This window comes from Pongo pygmaeus, chromosome 4 (genome assembly GCF_028885625.2).
Source record: "Pongo pygmaeus isolate AG05252 chromosome 4, NHGRI_mPonPyg2-v2.0_pri, whole genome shotgun sequence".
Classification (NCBI taxonomy): domain Eukaryota; kingdom Metazoa; phylum Chordata; class Mammalia; order Primates; family Hominidae; genus Pongo; species Pongo pygmaeus.
The window spans coordinates 108,204,039-108,227,831 of NC_072377.2; positions in this window are offsets into that span (position 1 = coordinate 108,204,039).

Below are 23,793 nucleotides of genomic sequence, written 5' to 3' on the forward strand. Positions count from 1 at the left end.
TTTGTCCTTTTGAATCTATTAAAACAAATAAACTCTAAGGGGAAATACTAGGGAGCTGTGTTGACATATATTTCACACATGTGTGGACACACACCTACCCATACACATATACATCTCTGAAACTTTAATTCTGTAACTTAATAGCAATTAAGGTATTTCTATTTTACCCTTGCATTTTTAAAAACTAGAGAACCCATATGTGAAACCCAAAGTATAGTTATTCCTCTGTCAACCTGAGAATAATCCATTGTTTTACTCTATAAGCTTGAGTTAAAAAGCAACATATTATTTGAGAAAAAATGAAACATAGCAGAGAAATTAAATTTATCTCTGCCTTTCATGCCTTTCAAGTCTAGCTCCCTAGTTTACTTCCCACACAGCTGCATCTAGTAAATTGGCAAGACATTTTGGTAGCTGAGGCAATAGCAGCCTTTAAATCCAATAATTTAACATCTCATTCAAACAAAATAAATAAATAAGAAGAGAACAAATGCAATTACATAAAAATCATATTGTCATTATAACTAAAAAAAATCTAAATTTTAAATTATCTCTGGGTAAGAAAAAAATCAAGCAAATAGAAATATTCAAGAACACCAACAAACTCCAGCAAGCTACCTCCATGGAACAGGGGAGATGGCAACTAGCAGTGCCTAAAATTAATGCTGAACCATCAGCCAAGAATGGAAGATTATTCAACATGTGAAAATAAAGATTGCAGGGGTCGAATTGATAAAGTATAAGGGCAAGTTGGATGAAAAGGTAGTCTCCTAGGAGTGGAGGAACACAGTGAAAGGAGTTGATGGAAATGGAAAAGCATTCTTTCGAAGCACAAGGATGAATCGCAAAAGAGCAAGTGGAAAAAAACAAGATTTTCAAGGCAAAAGAACATTTAAAAAATTAAAAGCATACAACCTGGTCCCCACTTCCTCACTCCTCCTAAGAAAAATCTAATACAGAATTATATGCTTTGTTACAGAGACAAAAGTGAGTGATTTTTGAACCAAGATCCTTATAAAACAACAGATTGTCAGTCTTGTCAATAAAGATTCAGAATATCAAACACTCTTTTCTGAAAATGGTGACAAAGTTAAATGAAAAATATAAAGTTATACAATTTAGGTGGCAAAAAGCCCTTCCCTCACCCCCCAGAAAACATAACACTTGGTCAAGCAGAAGAAAACTGAAATATAGCAGTATAAATTGAATTGCAAATCTTAAACCAGTGTTTATGGATCTGAAAAATCATCTTGAATCAAATCAAAAACCTAAAATATAATGTTAATAACAGGAAGAAATAAAAATTTATTGAATCAAGAAAATAAATAGAAGGGATGATAAAATCATATTAGAAATAATTATGGAGTTACAAAGTGACCTAGAGAGAATAAATTTGAATGAGAAACATTAAACTAAGGCTAGATATAGATAGACAGGCAAAGAAACAGAGAGAGAGAGGAAGGAAAGAAAAGAAGGAAAAAACAGAAGGAAAGAGGAAAAGAGGAAAATCGAATAAAACAAATGGGGTAAAATGTAAACAACAGGTGAATCTAGGTAAAGAGTACATAGATGGGATATTCTCAATACTATTTTTGTTTTATCAACTTAAAATTTTAAATTATTACAAAATTCAAAGTTTAGTATACACATGCAGACATCTACAGTGTACACAACATACTGCAGAGTTAAATAAAGACATTTTTTCTTTAGCACTTATACAAGGGAGCATAAGAACTACAAATGATTTTAATCATAACATTTTTAATTCTTGCATATCATTCTTTAGCCATCTTTACTCACAAGTTCTCCTCTGTTAGCAATTAATATTCTTTCATATAGTTGTAAGATGGTAGTCTTTCAAAGGGCATACCTCTTCAAGAATACATAGCCATTGATATTCTCATTTAAAATATTCATCATTGGGAGGGAGGAGCCAAGATGGCCGAATAGGAACAGCTCCGGTCTACAGCTCCCAGCGCGAGCGACGCAGAAGACGGGTGATTTCTGCATTTCCATCTGAGGTACAGTGTTCATCTCACTAGGGAGTGCCAGACAGTGGGCGCAGGTCAGTGGGTGAGTGCACCGTGTGCCAGCCGAAGCAGGGGCAAGGCATTGCCTCACTCGGGAAGCGCAAGGGGTCAGGGAGTTCCCTTTCCAGGGGTGACAGAAGGCACCTGGAAAATCGGGCCACTCCCACCCGAATACTGTGCTTTTCCGACGGGCTTAGGAAACGGTGCCCCAGGAGAGTATAGCCCGCACCTGGCTCAGAGGGTCCTACGCCCACGGAGTCTCGCTGATTGCTAGCACAGCAGTCTGAGATCAAACAGCAAGTCGGCAGCGAGGCTGGGGGAGGGGCGCCCGCCATTGCCCAGGCTCCCTTAGGTAAACAAAGCAGCCTGGAAGCTTGAACTGGGTGGAGCCCACCACAGCTCAAGGAGGCCTGCCTGCCTCTGTAGGCTCCACCTCTGGGGGCAGGGCACAGACAAACAAAAAGACAGCAGTAACCTCTGCAGACTTAAATGTCCCTGTCTGACAGCTGTGAGGAGAGCAGTGGTTCTCCCAGCACGCAGCTGGAGATCTGAGAACGGGCTGACTGCCTCCTCAAGTGAGTCCCTGACCCCTGACCCCCGAGCAGCCTAACTGGGAGGCACCCCCCAGCAGGGGCAGACTGACACCTCACACGGCCGGCCAGGTACTCCAACAGACCTGCAGCTGAGGGTCCTGTCTGTTACAAGGAAAACTAACAGAAAGGACACCCACATCAAAAACCCATCTGTACATCACCATCATCAAAGACCAAAAGTAGATAAAACCACAAAGATGGGGAAAAAACAGAGCAGAAAAACTGGAAACTCTAAAAAGCAGAGTACCTCTCCTCCTCCAAAGGAACGCAGTTCCTCACCAGCAACGGAACAAAGCTGGATGGAGAATGACTTTGACGAGCTGAGAGAAGAAGGCTTCAGACGATCAAATTACTCCGAGCTATGGGAGGATATTCAAACCAAAGGCAAAGAAGTTGAAAACTTTGAAAAAAATTTAGAAGAATGTATAACTAGAATAACCAATACAGAGAAGTGCTTAAAGGAACTGATGGAGCTGAAAACCAAGGCTCGAGAACTACGTGAAGAATGCAGAAGCCTCAGGAGCCGATGCGATCAAACGGAAGAAAGGGTATCAGCCCTGGAAGATGAAATGAATGAAATGAAGCGAGAAGGGAAGTTTAGAGAAAAAAGAATAAAAAGAAATGAGCAAATCCTCCAAGAAATGTGGGACTATGTGAAAAGACCAAATCTACGTCTGATTGGTGTACCTGAAAGTGACGGGGAGAATGGAAACAAGTTGGAAAGCACTCTGCAGGATATTATCCAGGAGAACTTCCCCAATCTAGCAAGGCAGGCCAACATTCAGATTCAGGAAATACAGAGAACGCCACAAAGATACTCCTTGAGAAGAGCAACTCCAAGACACATAATTGTCAGATTCACCAAAGTTGAAATGAAGGAAAAAATGTTAAGGGCAGCCAGAGAGAAAGGTCGGATTACCATCAAAGGGAAGCCCATCAGACTAACAGCGGATCTCTCGGCAGAAACCCTACAAGCCAGAAGAGAGTGGGGGCCAATATTCAACATTCTTAAAGAAAAGAATTTTCAACCCAGAATTTCATATCCTCCCAAACTAAGCTTCATAAGTGAAGGAGAAATAAAATACTTTACAGACAAGCAAATGCTGAGAGATTTTCTCACCACCAGGCCTGCCCTAAAAGAGCTCCTGAAGGAAGCGCTAAACATGGAAAGGCATAACCGGTACCAGCCACTGCAAAATCATACCGAAATGTAAAGACCATCGAGACTAGGAAGAGACTGCATCAACTAACGAGCAAAATAACCAGCTAACATCATAATGACAGGATCAGATTCACACATAACAATATTAACTTTAAAGGTAAATGGACTAAATGCTCCAATTAAAAGACACAGACTGGCAAATTGGATAAAGACTCAAGACCCATCAGTGTGCTGTATTCAGGAAACCCATCTCACATGCAGAGACACATATAGGCTCAAAATAAAAGGATGGAGGAAGATCTACCAAGCAAATGGAAAACAAAAAAAGGCAGGGGTTGCAATCCTAGTCTCTGAGAAAACAGACTTTAAACCAACAAAGATCAAAAGAGACAAAGAAGGCCATTACATAATGGTAAAGGGATTAATTCAACAAGAAGAGCTAACTATCCTAAATATATATGCATCCAATACAGGAGCACCCAGATTCATAAAGCAAGTCCTGAGTGACCTACAAAGAGACTTAGACTCCCACACATTAATAATGGGAGACTTTAACACCCCACTGTCAACATTAGACAGATCAACGAAACAGAAAGTCAACAAGGATACCCAGGAATTGAACTCAGCTCTGCACCAAGCAGACCTAATAGACATCTACAGAACTCTCCACCCCAAATCAACAGAATATACATTTTTTTCAGCACCACACCACACCTATTCCAAAATTGACCATATACTTGGAAGTAAAGCTCTCCTCAATAAATGTAAAAGAACAGAAATTATAACAAACTATCTCTCAGATCACAGTGCAATCAAGCTAGAACTCAGGATTAAGAATCTCACTCAAAACTGCTCAACTACGTGGAAACTGAACAACCTGCTCCTGAATGACTACTGGGTACATAACAAAATGAAGGCAGAAATAAAGATGTTCTTTGAAACCAACGAGAACCAAGACACAACATACCAGAATCTCTGGGATGCATTCAAAGCAGTGTGTAGAGGCAAATTTATAGCACTAAATGCCCACAAGAGAAAGCAGGAAAGATCCAAAATTGAGACCCTAACATCACAATTAAAAGAACTAGAAAAGCAAGAGCAAACACATTCAAAAGCTAGCAGAAGGCAAGAAATAACTAAAATCAGAGCAGAACTGAAGGAAATAGAGACACAAAAAACCCTTCAAAAAATAAATGAATCCAGGAGCTGGTTTTTTGAAAGGATCAACAAAATTGATAGACCGCTAGCAAGATTAATAAAGAAAAAAAGAAGAATCAAATAGATGCAATAAAAAATGATAAAGGGGATATCACCACCGATCCCACAGAAATGCAAACTACCATCAGAGAATATTACAAACACCTCTACGCAAATAAACTAGAAAATCTAGAAGAAATGGATAAATTCCTCGACACATACACCCTCCCAAGACCAAACCAGGAAGAAGTTGAATCTCTGAATAGACCAATAACAGGAGCTGAAATTGTGGCAATAATCAATAGCTTACCAACCAAAAAAAGTCCAGGACCAGATGGGTTCACAGCCGAATTCTACCGGAAGTACAAGGAGGAGCTGGTACCATTCCTTCTGAAACTATTCCAATCAATAGAAAAAGAGGGAATCCTCCCTAACTCATTTTATGAGGCCAGCATCATCCTGATACCAAAGCCTGGCAGAGACACAACCAAAAAAGAGAATTTTAGACCAATATCCTTGATGAACATTGATGCAAAAATCTTCAATAAAATACTGGCAAACAGAATCCAGCAGCACATCAAAAAGCTTATCCACCATGATCAAGTGGGCTTCATCCCTGGGATGCAAGGCTGGTTCAATATACGCAAATCAATAAATGTAATCCAGCATATAAACAGAACCAAAGTCAAAAACCACATGATTATCTCAATAGATGCAGAAAAGGCCTTTGACAAAATTCAACAACCCTTCATGCTAAAAACTCTCAATAAATTAGGTATTGATGGGACGTATCTCAAAATAATAAGAGCTATTTATGACAAACCCACAGCCAATATCATACTGAATGGGCAAAAAATGGAAGCATTCCCTTTGAAAACTGGCACAAGACAGGGATGCCCTCTCTCACCACTTCGATTCAACATAGTGTTGGAAGTTCTGGCCAGGGCAATTAGGCAAGAGAAGGAAATCAAGGGTATTCAATTAGGAAAAGAGGAAGTCAAATTGTCCCTGTTTGCAGATGACATGATAGTATATCTAGAAAACCCCATTGTCTCAGCCCAAAATCTCCTTAAGCTGATAAGCAACTTCAGCAAAGTCTCAGGATACAAAATCAATGTACAAAAATCACAATCATTCTTATACACCAATAACAGACAAACAGAGAGCCAAATCAAGAGTGAACTCCCATTCACAATTGCTTCAAAGAGAATAAAATACCTAGGAATCCAACTTACAAGGGATGTGAAGGACCTCTTCAAGGAGAACTACAAACCGCTGCTCAATGAAATAAAAGAGGATACAAACAAATGGAAGAACATTCCATGCTCATGGGTAGGAAGAATCAATATCATGAAAATGGCCATCCTTCCCAAGGTAATTTACAGATTCAATGCCACCCCATCAAGTTACCAATGACTTTCTTCACAGAATTGGAAAAAACTACTTTAAAGTTCATATGGAACCAAAAAAGAGCCCGCATCACCAAGTCAATCCTAAGCCAAAAGAACAAAGCTGGAGGCATCACGCTACCTGACTTCAAACTATACTACAAGGCTACAGTAACCAAAACAGCATGGTACTGGTACCAAAACAGAGATATAGATCAATGGAACAGAACAGAGCCGTCAGAAATAATGCCACATATCTACAACTATCTGATCTTTGACAAACCTGACAAAAACAAGAAATGGGGAAAGGATTCCCTATTTAATAAATGGTGCTGGGAAAACTGGCTAGCCATATGTAGAAAGCTGAAACTGGATCCCTTCCTTACACCTTATACAAAAATCAATTCAAGATGGATTAAAGACTTAAATGTTAGACCTAAAACCATAAAAACCCTAGAAGAAAACCTAGGCATTACCATTCAGGACATAGGCATGGGCAAGGACTTCATGTCTAAAACACCAAAAGCAATGGCAACAAAAGCCAAAATTGACAAATGGGATCTAATTAAACTCAAGAGCTTCTGCACAGCAAAGGAAACTACCATCAGAGTGAACAGGCAACCTACAAAATGGGAGAAAATTTTCGCAACCTACTCATCTGACAAAGGGCTAATATCCAGAATCTACAATGAACTCCAACAAATTTACAAGAAAAAAACAAACAACCCCATCAAAAAGTGGGCGAAGGACATGAACAGACTCTTCTCAAAAGAAGACATTTATGCAGCCAAAAAACACATGAAAAAATGCTCACCATCACTGGCCATCAGAGAAATGCAAATCAAAACCACAATGAGATACCATCTCACACCAGTTAGAATGGCAATCATTAAAAAGTCAGGAAACAACAGGTGCTGGAGAGGATGTGGAGAAATAGGAACACTTTTACACTGTTGGTGGGACTGTAAACTAGTTCAACCCTTGTGGAAGTCAGTGTGGCGATTCCTCAGGGATCTAGAACTAGAAATTCCATTCGACCCAGCCATCCCATTACTGGGTATATACCCAAAGGACTATAAATCATGCTGCTATAAAGACACATGCACACGTATGTTTATTGCAGCATTATTCACAATAGCAAAGACTTGGAACCAACCCAAATGTCCAACAATGATAGACTGGATTAAGAAAATGTGGCACATATACACCATGGAATACTATGCAGCCATAAAAAAAGATGAGTTCACGTCCTTTGTAGGGACATGGATGAAATTGGAAATCATCATTCTCACTAAACTATCGCAAGAACAAAAAACCAAACACCGCATGTTCTCACTCATAGGTGGGAATTGAACAATGAGAACACATGGACATAGGAAGGGGAACATCACACTTCGGGGACTGTTGTGGGGTGGGGGGAGAGGGGAGGGATAGCACTGGGAGATATACCTAATGCTAGATGACGAGTTGGTGGGTGCAGCGCACCAGCATGGCACATGTATACATATGTAACTTACCTGCACGTTGCGCACATGTACCATAGAGCCTAAAGTATAATAATAATAATAATAAAAAGAACAAAAAATTCATCATTATTTTTTGTAAATTATATATTTATATATTTTGTCATTGGTTGGTTAAATTTCATTTTTCTCGCTGATTTTAAATATTTTTTGTATATTAAAATTTGGTTTAAAAATAAAAAAATAAGGGTCACGAAATAAAAGCAGGATAAAAACAAAAAGAATCATAAATAAAAGTCAGAGATGAATTTATTAGAATGGAAGAAAGGAAAATAATAAATAATATATGCTTAATAGAAGATAATAAACAAAAAATCAAAAAAAGAACCAAATTACTTTATGACTGCAATCCAATTATACTTTCTGGAAACAGAAAGAGACCCAAATGTATACTGAAAAAAATTATCATACCCCAGGAAAAACTAATCCACACAATCAATCCAAGACATATTCTAGTAAAAGTTTTAGACTTTGCAGGTGTAAACAATAATAAAATCCTCATCTCCAGGTGAAAAAAGATCAAATAACCAGGGCAAGAGACTTATAATGGCTTCAGAGTTTTAAAAACAACAAATAAGACAATGCAAAAATAATGAAGAATTTTCAAGAAACTCAAGGAAAGAATACAGACATAATGGTTTATATATATCCAGCTATGTTTCCTTCAAGTAACAAGGACGTAGGAAAATAGCTTTGAGAGGTCAAGGATTTCAGTACCCATGGATCTTTCTTATATAGTCTATGAGAACATGAAATTCATTCAATAAGAGGGAACGGGGGAAATTTTAGCAGCAGGAATAATGGTGAACATTTAATATGCTTACTTTTAGATCTAAGACTAAAAGCAGAATCAGGGCATAAATGAAAGAATAATTTATTATAGGCCATATGCCATGTGTTGGATATTTTGGCAAAGCAGAAATAACACACATAAAATGAGAGGCCAAGGGTGAGGAGAAAAAAATTAAGGTAAATATAATAGTGGGTAATTAAAGATTGCCACTAGAAACTAAAAATACAGTAAAGGATTAAACTAAAAATTATAAATAAGGATATTAAAAGAGTATCAGTATACAGGTAACCACCACTAGGGGAAAAAATCCAAGCTTTCCTAAAAACTTAGCACATAAAAAAAGAAAGATCGTGAATATCTCTAAGCGGCATAATCTATAAGGTAGACCATGCACATGCAAACATACACACAAAAAACCCTCATTCCCAAATGATATAAAACACAACTTTTTCTCAAGTGCACATGGAACATATATTAAAAAATGATCATATAGTAAGGTATAATAAAAATATTGTTAAGCGACAATATTTTTTAAAAAATAAAGTAGAAATATTACAAACAAAACTCTTGGATTAAAACACAATAAAACATCATGGCGATTAAAGACATAGGAAATGTGATATAATGCACATTCTAAGTATAAGACATAATATTAAGCTCAGCCCAAACATATCAGTCACATAAAAAGTGTGAATGGGCTTCCCTCACCTTCTAAAAGAAATAAAGCTTAATTTTCAATATATCTTACAAAGCAGGACCCCTTTATATGATGAATAAAAGAGAGACATCTAAAACAAATGATTTTAAAAGGCTAAAATGAAAGCAATAGGCAGGTATCAATCCTGATGTAAGGTAGAATTCAAAGTGAAAAAACATTGTGAGAAAGTCGTACACATTCATAATGTTAAGAGCCACAAAACACAATGAAGATGTCATAATTACAAATATCTATGCTCAAAATAATTCAGTTGCTTTCATAAAGCGAAATCTGCAAGAGATGAGAGACCGCATTGATAGATGAAAAATAAGTGACTTTAACATACTACACTCAGTACATGATAGATCAAGTATACAGAAAATAAGAAAATATATAAAAATTGTAAGCAGCATAATCTATAAAGTAGACCACACACCTCTAAACACACACACAAAAACACCTCATACCCAAATGACAGAAAACAGAACTTTTTTTCAGGTGCACCTGAGACATACATTAAAATTGATCATACAGTAATGTATAATAAAAATATTGTTAAGCAACAATATTTTCTTAAAATAGAGTGGAAATATTACAAACAAGACTCTTGCATCAAAACACAATAAAAATAATAATTCTTAACAATATAAAATATGATTAAAAAAAAACTTTGCACCTAGATGTTAAATACCTCCTTTGGGTAAAAGAAGTACAAGGCCAAACTAACGAATTTCTAAAAAAAAAAAAACTAATGAAAACACCAAATATGAAAATCTGTAGAATACATTTAAATCAGTGATCACAAGAGAATTCATAATAAAAGTTTTAATCAAAAAAGTTAAAAATAAATGTTTCCAATTCAAAAGCTAAAAAGTAATTAAATGAAAAGGGAATATTAAATAATAAATATACAAACAAAATTGAGATAGAAAATAGAAATAAAATAGTTTAATGAATTCATACATCAAAATATTATTTATTTGAAAAAAATTTAGAAAGACTAACCGAGAGATAATATAACATAGGAGAAAGGAGGAATCACAAATACAGAAAATAATGACAAGGAGAAAATACCTTTAAAACAAATAACAATTTTCTTTTTTTGAGCCACAGTCTTGCTCTGTTGCCCAGGCTGGAGTGTAGTGGCACGATCCTGGCTCATTGCAACCTCTGCCTCCCAGGTTCAAGCGATTCTCTTGACTCAGCCTCGTGAGTAGCTGGGATTACAGGTACCTGCCACCAGGCCCAGCCAATCTTTGTATTTTTAGTAGAGATGGGATTTCACCATGTTGGCCAGGCTGGTCATGAACTCCTGACCTCAAGTAATTCCGCCTCATTCTTCCAAAGTGTTGGGATTACAGGCATGAGCCACCGTGCCAGGCCCAGAAATAACAATATTAAAAGAGTCTGACAGTGTCTGTAACCACACTGAAAATATTAATTGTATATATACTTTCAGAACACTTAAAATTATTCTCTTAATGAACATATAACTAAAATTGCTATTTATTATCTGGAAATGATGTCTTACAATGGTTTATCTCATCCAAGTAGATTTTATTATTTAATATGAAATATAATTAAATATGTTGTAACTTTCATAAATGATTAACAAATTATCTGTAATGTGAATATTGTTTGATATTTATTGTTTAAGGTTAAAGACCAACAGATGGTCATATTTGATTGGTTACTTTTGCAATGGATGGCATAACAAATGGACTATGAGAGTTTGAAGTCCTTGGCATTAATTTTTAAATCACCTTGAGTGAATTTCTCCACAGTTACTAAAAACCTGAAATTCCTAAATGAAATTTGAAATGTCACTGTAAATTATAAGACCAAGATTCTTGGGCTTTCTTTGGTTTGTGTTTTGTTTTGTTTTGTTTTGTTTTGTTTGTTTTGAGATGGAATCCAGCTCTGTTGCCCAGGCTGGTCTCACTGCAACCTCCACCTCTGGGTTCTAGCCATTCTCTTGCCTCAGCCTCCCAAGCAGCTGGGATTACAGGCACCTGCCATCATCCTCGGCTAATTTTTTTTTGTATATTTTTTAGTAGAGATGGGGTTTTGCCATGTTGGCCAGGCTAGTCTCAAACTCCTGATCTCAGGTCATCTGCCTGCCTTGGCCTCCCAAAGTGCTGGGATTACAGGTGTGAGCCACCACGCCTGGGCAATTCTTGGGTTTTTAAATTGTTCTTTTTAATTTTTGTTCCTTTTAATAGAATTCATAAAAGCTGCTAATAACAAATTCCATAGATTGAATAAAATATAGTTCATGTATCTGGACACTGGCTATGTAGCCACCAGGTGATAAGGTGGCTATGCCAGGTTTAGCAAGTGATTTCCATTTCTGGCCTCACAGTGGCTGCTCTTGTTACCACCATTTTTAGACAGCAGGAAAGGGCTTGTGGACATAAAGGAAAAGGCAGTATTTTTTTAGGCAAGTTGAACCCAGTACTTCAACATATATCTCAGAGTCTAGTCTTACGTTCATAACTAGTTGCAAGGGCAGTTGATTACTGACAGGAAACGTGGAGAATATATTTTAGGGGTTACATTAGATGGCTTTTCCACAAGATAGAATATCTACTTTTGTGTGATTAGAATATTTGGTGATTGATTGCTTGTTGTGAAATGACACTGAACCAGTACAGCAATTACAGATACGGATGGCTCTCATTTATGATTAGAGGATCTCAACATATTTTTCTATGTTGATAATATTGTTTATGTCAAAGCAATGGTGGTTGCCTTTTTTATCTTGATTTTAATCAACTAATTGTACAACACAGAAAAATTCTTTACAGTGTTATATTGGGTCATTATTTAGAGTTATATTCTAAATGTGAATAAAATGATTTGTTAGCCTGTAACTGAAGTAACTTGCTTGTTTTCCATTAGTCTCATGACCACACCTAGCTCCAAAAGGTAATAGAAAATATCATTTTCATTACAAGCATTTGTTTACCAAGCTGAGCTTTGGGGGTTCAATAACCAAGAAAAAATGGCAAATAGATAAAAATAAGTGAAAAAGAAGTAGCATCTACTAGCCTGTAGCTAAAATATACTAAAAGTCTATCCCCATAATCCCAGCAAAACATGTTAATTTACCTGATTTGCTATTTGATTTCCAATCTTGTGAAAGTGCTTACCTCTTTCAGCTCCATTGTAAAAATATTTGTAATGTTTTTAATTGTATTCTACAGTTCACTATTGCAATACCTTGTAGAGCCAGCATCAAATTCAGCTTGACTGGACATATAACCTTTGAAAACCCCGTTCCATTTGTCTACATAACTTTATGATTTCTGGTTCAACCCTTTAAACTTAAAGGTTTAAGGCGACAAAATTACTTTCGCTTGAACCTGTGAGTGACAACTTCTAGCAGATAGGGTACCCATCAGTGTCATTGATGTCTTTTAAAATAGTGAAAATGTCGACCTGTGTTCCCATGAATGTTCTGCCAGCCATCCAGCGTCATGTGAAGAAAATATATTTCCAAACTGTCTGTTACTTCTGGTAAAAAAGCAAACCTCAAGGGCACTTGGAGGTTTAGTTTATCAAAACAATTCTTTAAAAACGTTCCTGAGGAGGAACTGTTCAGGTCATCTGTCTTGATATCACGTCTTAACCATTTCTAATTTGACTCTTTATATTCCTTCACATTTTGCTAGGTCTCTTCTCCGGAGAAAAATTCACATTTCAAAGAAATTTATAATTTTTTCTGTGTTCTAAGAATAGAGACAAACCCTTTTAAAACTACATTTACATGAATTATGAAAATAAAACAACTTTTAGCTATTTTTGCCAGATACATAATTTAATATTTTACTACGTATCTTTAACATATGGTAGAAACTTTACCATTATGAAAACATCTAAAAATTAAAAATGGAAATGCAAGCAATAAGAAATGTTCTAAATCTCTGTTATGAAATCGGTATACCAGCGAGTAATAGTAACATTATATGAAACAGACTTAGGAATTCTGAAGTAATTTTTCAATTCTTGAGAAATACTTTTTCTATTATTGTAACTGTTTTATTTTGCTCTGTTGAATTTGAGAGCAGAATCACATTTGCTACTTAGTAATTAACAGATAAAATCTGTTATAATATGTCATTATAGATCATTGCCAAATAAAAAGCAAGCACCAGATGGTGTGCTTTATGTTAAGCTACAGTGCACATGCATTAGGACCTTTTTTTGTCTCCCAGGAAAATTGCAATTTATTTTAGAGAGATTCTTTACACTATGGAAGCTGTAGAGGAAGAAGCTGTTTTATTCTAAACTGGAATCCATAAAGAAGTATGGTATCATCTCATGCTTTAATGCTCTTTGCTGGGTTACTGTAATAAATAAGGCTTTCTTTATTTTCTTCCTTCTCCTCCTCCCCTTTCTCCTCCTCCTCTTCCTTCTCTTCATTTTTCTTCTTATTATTATAACTGGACAGTTGGATAGGCAACTGAAGCTAAATTATAATAAATCTTTTTGTCTATCAATTGTTAATAAAATCTTAGATGATCATTAAGTTATAGATATTCATTTTAGCCTCTACTTCATTGGCATTCTATTATATTCTGAGAGAAAAGATTTTCTATCCCCCAACAATGATGTGCCTCTTAATATTTGTCTGAAATATCTGTGTTCAAACACATGGAAGCTTGGATTGTTCACCTCTCATTGTACTCCTGTTAATATTCAAGCTCTTTTTGTGGACTTTGAAGTCCTGCATGCTGAGACCTTTCTTATCATTCTAGCTTTATCTTAAGCAGTCTTCCTCCTGTCCAGTATTGCTGGCTCTACTGGTCACCTCTCAACTCTTAAAACGGAGCCAGCTGTTGCTCACTTTAGGGCTTTTAAATATGCCATTTCCCTCAGCTTTCTAGATTTCTCTTTTCCTCAGTATGGTTCTTATTTATTTTAATTAATTAATTAATAATTTTTTTGAGGGAGGGTCTCACTTTGTCACCCACACTGGAGTGCAGTGGCATGATCTCGGCTCACTGAAGCCTTGCCCTCCAGGGCCTAAGCCCTTCTTGCTTTTTGAAAGTATCGGGGAGGCCACATCCTCACCCCACTTCCATCCTGACACTGAAATTTGTTTCTTTGATTTGTGCCGGTTTCTAGTCATGTATTTACATTCTGTTAAATTATTGTTTGTCTTCCTCGCAATATTTAAAATCAAGAATGGCAGGGACTATGTAAACTTTATTTACATATATATGCACTTGAAATACAATAAAAATATATTAATTATAAATCACTAAAATCAAAAAGAAAAATAACTATTTGACATACTCTCCAATAAACGTCATATGCAGTCAATACTTAAGTATTAATATTAAAAACTACTACATCTACTGTGGAAATAATTTGAATTGAATTGGAATCTCTTCTCTACCTTCCAAATTCTTGTAAATTAACAGACACAACAGACATATACAGAAAGAATTACCAGAATTAACACTTGTAGAACTGTTTCACCTGATGAGAGCTAATACATTTAATGTAATGCAGTGATCCATTGTTCTCCATGTTTACCAGGAATTGCAGGAAATAATTATTTAAAGTTTATTAAAATGGAGTTAGTTGAAAGATCTTACCGAAATGGAACATCTATTATTTAGAGAATATTTTCTTTTCAACATATTTTAAAAACCACAAATGTGTATGTAACTGCTGTTTTATAAGCAGAAGAAAAATGATTTCTCTAGCTCTGAGATTTTGGGGATGGGCATTATTGCAACCTAAAGAAAAGAATTCTGTAGCGTCTCTGTCTCCCTCACTTGAAAGGCCATCTTAAATATCTGCATTGTTTGGATACACCTTTTTTATCACTTACTTTTATTATATTAGCTTTACATTTCATAAAATGAAAAAGATATTGAGTAATATTATGGGAAATTAAATATACTCGGAAAATCAAAATGTTTATATACACTCTACTTCCAGTTTGGGTGTTCACACACTATATTTTTCCAATCATCCATTCAGAAATATGAGATGCTACTTAAAAAGCAGAAATTAAAAATATATGCAGGCCATTCAGAGATCATTTCCGCATAAAGTTCCCATGGTGCTAGTCAAGTTATTGAAACTTAGAGAAGTGGCAATAAAATCCAGAAGTGAGACATAAAAAAAAACTTGTGTGAAAACCTTTTATACCATTCCTTAGTCCACTGTTTCACAGAGTGTGTTCAGATGAATAAATCTCCACTGTTTCTGCTTGAAAAAAGTATTCCATCTTCAAATGAGTTTGGTGAATGCTGCATATGAAATGCTCTTTGTGAACACTCACAATGCTCTGCACTCTAAGAAATGCACAGTTGGTAGAAAGCTTCATATTAACCTAGGTTACTGTTTTCACTTCTTGTTAAAATATTGGGAATTCCAAAGATATTTCTGCATGAAATGCACTGAAAGAACCTCCTTACTTGAAGCACCCTTGCTCTAAAGCACAGTGAACAGATATGAATCTGTCACATTAAATGCTAATCTTCTACTTGCTGACTTACCCACACTAAAGGGAAGTATGTTTAAACTTTCTGACTGTTTATTGTATTGTGGTTATTTTAGAGATATTGTCTGTTGAGAATTTTAAAATGTGCAAGCCTTTCTATAACTCCACTTTAAAAAGTAAAATGAAAAAGGAAAGTTTAATACTGTAGAATGAATAGATGTGTCAGAGCGGAGATTCACTATTTATTATGAATTATCTTGCTTTTATTGGCTGCAGTCAAGCTTCTGAGGTTAAATAAACAGTTTTCTGAGACTGACTGACTATACTTCATTTGTACATAAGCATGTTCAAGAACCGTAACGATATTAGAGGTTTCAGAGTGTTGTATACATTGAACAAATGCACACACTGTATCTGTAGATATTATTTATTCAACATTTGTCATGCATTTCAATGACTAAAAATCACACGTACATAGAAAACACTTCTGTAGGAATCAGCAGTCAGAGGTTCTTGTTTTCCTTCCAGAAGATACCCGGCAAGAGAAAAAAGTATCTGAAGCATTCAATGCCATTCAAGTTCACATACTGAATAAACTTGCTGTCAGTCAAAAGTCAGATATGTTAGGCAAAGAAAAACAGCTTGTAAGTAAACATCAATTCAGTTAGGTTGGAAAAAATAGGAAAAACCACAAGCACAATGGACTAATTCACAGGTAGCTAGCTGCAGAGTGCTTCTGGTCTTACTCAGCTTCAGAGAGGAGAGAATAGAGTTTTGATATAGAGGTAGAAGAGCACTTTTCATTTCCTGATCCCTAGATATCTAGAATGCCCTTACGCAAGCCTCGGAGGAAAAAAAAATAAACTTTAGTGTTTCAGTGTTGTTTGTTTGAAGATAACTTAAAACTCTATTTAACAGATTTTGGTATGGTATAAATATTACAAGTTTTCTAGCCTTCATTATTAATAAGCCTGAACTTATTGCAAACATTTTAATATATAAAGCAATAAGAATTAGTTGATAAATTGTAAAACAAAAAAAAGCTAATGGGTCTTTAATAATGAGAAGCTAATTTTTCAAAATCAGAGAAAGTAAAATTAACTAATAATCATTATTTGTTTTTGTAGTTTGCCATTTTTGCTTTCTTTATTTAAAAAAGGGTTTTTTTTTAAGTTAGTGAATTCTACATGGAGTGAAATAATATATGAAGAAGAAAAGTGAAGAAAATATTTTAATTCAAATCTATACATTTTGAATAGCACAGCTAAAAGTTATTCAGCACTGCCTCATTTAAAAGAGATAATTTTTTTGTCTTAGCTTTCAAAAGAAAAAGATCCAAAGGATAAATACTAAATAATTATTGTTTATTTCATGACAATTACATTAATACTCCACTTGTGACTGGGAAATAGATATGTGAAGACAGGACATCCCAGCTTTAGTAATTAATTAGTAAACGTTAGTTATTTCATTTCATTTTCAGAAATGTCCACACCTTATTGGACTTTTCTTAGTGTAACTTACAAACAAAACATTAAAATTTGTCATATAATTGATTTTCTTAAAGTATACTGCCTAGTGTTTTTTTGAATTTCTTAATATAAAAGCAATTTAACTTAAATTCTATTAGCTCTATTTTTAAGTCTTTTATTACTTTCCATCAACTTTACATCTATCCTAAAAAGTAATAACGATAAACCAAAAACTTATTTGTAGGTTCTCAAAATAGAAGACTTTTATAGGAATTTTTGGTTCATCAAAATAACTGCTCCTTCTATCATTAATTCATTCCCTAAATAAGTATTTCTTATGTACTTGAGAAACAACTTTTCATTTTAGGCCCAAAATATTATTTCAGGCCAATATCCTTGATGAACATTGCAAAAATCCACAACAAAATACTGGCAAAGCAAATCCAGCAGCACATCAAAAAGCTTATCCACCACGATCATGTGGACTTCATCCCAGGGGTGCAAGTTTGGTTCAACACACATAAATCGATAAATGTGGTTAATCAGGTAAACAGAACTAAAGACAAAAAAAATGATTATTTCAACAGATGCCAAAAAGGCTTTTGATAAAATTTAACATACCTTCATGTTAAAAATTCTCAATAAACTAGGTATTGAAGGACCATACTTCAAAATAATAATAATATGACAAACGCACAGTCAACATCATACTGAATGGGCATAAGCTGGAAGCATTCCCCTTGAAAACTGGAACAAGATAAAAATGTCCACTCTAACCACTCCTATTCAATATAGTATTAGAAGTTCTGGCCAGGGCAATCAGGCAAGAGAAAGAAATAAAGGGCATTCAAATAGGAAGAGAGGAAGTCAAACTATCCCAGCTAGCAAACGACATAATCCTATATCTAGAAAACCCTCTTATCTAAGCCCAAAGGATTCTTAAACTGATAAGCAACTTCAGCAAAGTCTAAGGATACAAAATAAATGTGAAAAGTCACTAACATTCCTATACACCAACAACAGTCAAACTGAGAGCTAAATCACAAATGAACTCCCATTCACAATTGCCACAAAAAGAATAAAATAACTAGGAAAACAGCTAATAAGGGAGGTGAAAGTTCTCCACAAGGAGAAACCATTGCTCAAATAAATCAGAGATGACACAAACAAAAGTGAAAACATTCCATGCTCATGGATAGGAAGAATCAAATCATGAAAATGTCCATACTGCCCAAAGAAATTTGTAGATTCAATGCTATTCCCATTAAACTACCATTGATATACTTCACAGAATTAGAGAAAACTATTTTTAAATTCACATGGAACCAAAAAAAGAGTCCAGATATCCAAGGCAATCCTAAGCAAAAAGAACAAAGCAGGAGGCCTCATACTATCCAACTTCAAACTATACTACAGGCCTACAGTAACCAAAACAGCACAGTACTGATACAAGAACAGACATAAACCAGTGCAAAAGAATAGTGAACCCAGAAATAAGACTGTACACCTACAACTATTTGATCTTTGACAATCCTGAGAAAAATAAGCAATGGGGAAAGGACTTCCTATTCTATGAATGGTGCTGGGATAACTGGCTAGCCATATGCAGAAAATTGAAATTGGACCCCTTCCTTACACTGTATACAAAAACTAACTCAACATGGATTAAAGACTTAAATGTAAAACCCAAACTATAAAACCCTGGAAGACAACCTAGGCAATACCACTCAGGAAATAGGCATGGGAAAAGATTTCATGACAAAGACACCAAAAACAATTGCAAAAAAAAAAAAAAAAAAAAAAGCAAAACTTGACAAATAGAGTCTAATTCAACTAAAAAGCTTCTGCAGAGCAAACGAAACTGTCAACAGAGGGAACAACAACCTACAGAATGGGAGAAAAATTTTGCAAACTATGCATCTGACAAAGGTCTAATGTCCACCATCTGTAGGGAACTTAAATTTACATTAATAAAACAAACAACCCTATTAAAAAATGGGCAAAGAACATGAATGGACACTTCTCTAAAGAAGACATATATGTGGCCAACAATCATGAAAAAAACAAGCTCAACATCACTGATCATTAGAGAAATCAAATCCAAACCACAATGAGATGCCATCTCATCTCACAGCAGTCAAAATGGCTACTATTAAAAGTCAAAAATAACAGGTGCTGGCAAGGTTGTGAAGAAAAAGAAATACTTATTCACTGTTGTCAGGAGTGCAAATTAGTTCAACCATTGTGGAAGACAGTGTGGCAATTTCTCAAAGGCCTAAAGACAGAAATACCGTTTGACCAAGACACATTTTGCTGTAAAGTATTTTTCTCATGAAAATAGCTTAAAAATTTATTTCTATAATATTTTGAAAGGAAAGAGAATGCAAATCTACTACATTTTACTTTCTGGAGATACAAATCAAATTCTTACCTTTCCTTACTATTTACCATAAATATTAATACTCTATTAATAATTTTTATCTAATATGTTACTTTTGAAAATAAATACGTTATTTTTGAAAAATATACTTTGGCCCTAAAGTAAGTTATCATACTAATTTTTGCAGGAAACTCTTTTATTTCTAATACATTGTGGGACATATATTGCATCTATAATGCTACAATTTTTTTTTTACCACCATACTCATAGGTCTAGTGATTACATGCATAAGAAATACCATGTAACCTGTGCATATTATATTCTAAGTGAATACTAAAAGAAAATGTATAGGCTTCATAAAGTAAAATGCAAAATAAAGTTGACAAATACAGATAATTTTGCTTGAATCCTCTCAGTTGGAAAAGATAAAAATACTTTCAATATTTGAACATTTTAAAAAGAGCTCTCAATGAACTTTAAAAAGAACACCTTGGAATATTTAATTGAATACCTTATGAAAATGTGACCTCGGGATTGATAACACTGACTTTGAACACATCATCAATTCTTTCAAAAATGGCCTTAGGGTCTTGATGCATTTTAAGTGGGGTGCCAATATCCAGGATCAAGTCCTTACATTTGCATTTTTCTAAACTCAATTTTTTTCCATTTACCCAGGACTGTCAGACTCCAGGGAACTGCTTGCCATAAAGAAATTTAAATTAACAAACTAAGTTATAAATTTTAAGCTAGTGGTGGGGATAGGTGTAAGGAGCGAGATGAAAGTAATACTTATCCTGAATAAGGCAACTGCATATCTCCATAGAATCGTTCTTTGTCCAAAGGACACATCAGAATATTGTTTTGAAATTGTTAACAGAATTAACCCAAAGGAGTTGGATTTTGTTTTGGAATGCATTAAGTTTTAGTAGCTGAATTTAAATTCTTTAGTATATAAAAGACTGCACGGTGGAATAAGAGAGGGTGTTATTTTAAATATACAATTTAGGATCAAGGTGAGCCAAAATCTGTCACTAATTCTGTGGACTTATTCTCAATACCTCCTCAATATCTTTATCTGTAAAATTACAGTAATAAGAGTAAGATTGATTATCTCTACCTCAAAATGTACTGTGAGGAAGGTATACGTTAAACTCTCTTACAAAGTGTCAAGGATATAACGTTTGTTAGTTATTTTAAATGAGTGATGTAAAATAGACTGAATGTCGAGAATGATAAGTGTAGAAAAATAATTTAAAACTGCTTTTCTCTAACTCATCGCTATCCAATAAAATGTGTTTTATATCTGTTCCTATATGACAATCTTTTCTATGTGGCTATCAAGTTCTTGAGACAGGGCTAGTGTGACTGATGAATGGATGTTTTAGTTTTATGTATTTAAAAGTTAAACCTAAATAGTTACATGTGGCTAGACTACTTGATTGGACAGTGCAGATCTATTTAAGAAGTATACATTCCTCATTGTGGGGAGATTCTGGGTAGAATGATCCAGTAGCAAGGATATTGAATATTTTTGACCACCTATCCAGATGGAATGAAAGCAAGTAGAATAGGAAAAACACTGTCTCATAGACAACATTCACAAGACAAAAAGCAATTAGGTGAAAGAATATATCCAGGAATACCAATATATGATCAAGTAGCGATGAACCACTGATAGGACTACAAGACCTGTGTAGTATCAAAAATACAACATGAAAATACACAGAAAATAAATGAGCTTCTAGATAGACCCAAGAACTCTAAAATAATCAACTGTTACTTAAAGGAAAACCTGGAGGGAAGTTTTTAAGAACTGCTAAAACCACAAAGAATGTTGCCCATTCCAATAGTAGGAGAATGTAGGGTGTCCAAAATGATGTCTAAATTGAATGGAGAAGTAAGGCCTCACAAATCCTCAAAACTAGCAAACAAAAGCCATCTTTTAGAGCAATCAACACGCTGCAGAGAAACTGCTGGGAACAGAATCTAAATTGAGTATACCATGCATGGTTTATTTACACAAAACTTTATGTGTATATATATATATGTGTGTGCACACTGCATGTGCATATAGTTCTGCTGTTAAGATGTAGTATACAGCTAATTTTATAGATTACTTTTTATACTCAGGAATCTTATGAATTCACTTATTAATTTTAATAAGTGATATATACACTCTTGTGAATCATACTTAATTTGTAAAATTAGAGTAACTGATTTCTATAATCAATCCAACTTCAAAATGATATATCTTTTAATGAGTTAGGTTTGGTTTTCTGATATGGGAAAGATTTTAATTACAAACTCTAATTCTTTAAAGCATTTTTCAGATTTTCTATTTCTTCATGTGTCAGTTTTGAAAATTGAACCTTTCTGCTATTTTTTCATTTTCTTTAATATTTTTGAATTTATTGACATAAAGTAGTTAATAATATCTTCTTAGATTCTTTTACTATCTATAAATTTTGTCATGATTGTCTCTTTTACTATTTTGTTTTAAAATTGGTTTTGTTGTTTTTAAAAATAAGCTTCACCAAGGCTTTAGGTATTATTTTCCATCAGCACATTGAATATATCATTCCCTTGTCCTCTGCCTTTTATGTTTTCCTTTGATAATTCAGCTGTCAGTCTTATTGCTGAAAAAGAGCTCTGCAAAAGAGCTTGGTTGCTCTTTTACCAGACTTTTTTTCCCCTTGACTGTTTGTATCGTATCTTCTTAGTCTTAGGTTTTTAATTATTTTACTATGAAGTTCATTGGTAAGGTTTTCGTTTGATCATTTTTGGAGCTTCTTGAGTGTACACGTTGATGTCTTCTTTTAATTTTGATATTTAGCAATTTTGCTGTTTTTTCCAAAGACAAAAACATAATTTTTGTTGAGTCTCTTTTTTGATAGATTTTTAAAAGATGTTTTATTAGTTTTTACTTCCCCCCTCTATATACATGTATGATACAACATTATATTATACATTAGCTGTTCTTCTAATCTCTTTAACTTATATATGCTGTAATTTTTCTGTCTTCTTGGGATAAATGATTATATATTAGAGACTTTTTCTCTAGGTAAAAATATTTTATAATTAAATTTTGTTTTCATACAGCTCTAGATGCATTTCATAAGTTTTCAATTATTGTTATTATTACTTGGTCAAGTATTTTCCATTTCCATTTGAGTTACACATTGAGCCATGTGTAGTTTAGTAATAATTTCTCGATTTCTAAGCATAAAATTATTTACTCATAATCTTTTTGTTTCTTGTTTTTTTTTTCTGATTTGTAGCTTAATTCTTTTGACACTTGATGTGATGCAAGCTTTTGGAATTTGGTGAGGTATTCTTTATGTTTCATAATGTGGGCAATTTTAGTAATTTTTTGTGCACTTGAAAGAGATGTGCGTTTTTTTCTGTCTCATCATCTTACTCATTTCTTTAAAAATGTGCTAACATCTCCCACATTGATTTGGATTTATCTATTATCATTCAAATTCTGACTCTTTTGGTTCAAATATTTCTCATTAATGTATTCATTAATGTATTTTAATGTATTCATTTTTTCTCTCATAATGCATTCAGCCACCGAGTTTACTTTTTTCAATGTTTGTTTAGTGGCACCATATTTTCTTTTGCTAATATAAACATAGCATATAGTTTGTCATTCTCTTTCAATAGAATTCAATGTTAGTGTTTTTATTTCAGGCAGTTAATATTTATTTTTAATTATCCATATATATGCTCTTCTTATATTCTCTTCATTACTTACTGTATCTACAGGTTTCCATCTGTGATTGTTCACATTTTGATTGAGAGTAAACTCTTTAATATTGTATTTTGTGCTGGCATGTTGATGATCAATTTTCTCAGCTTTCACTTTTCTAAACATGTCTTTCAGCTCCTTTTTAGAAAGATTTTTTTTTTCCGATATAGAATTCTAAGTTGGCTATTATTTTCCATCAGCACATTAAATATATCATTCCCTTGTCCTTTGCCTTTTATTTTTTTCTGTTGAGTATTCAATGTTCAGTCTTATTGTTGCTCTTTTAACAAGACTTTTTTCCCTTTTACTATTTTTTATATTTTCTTAGTCTTATGTTTATA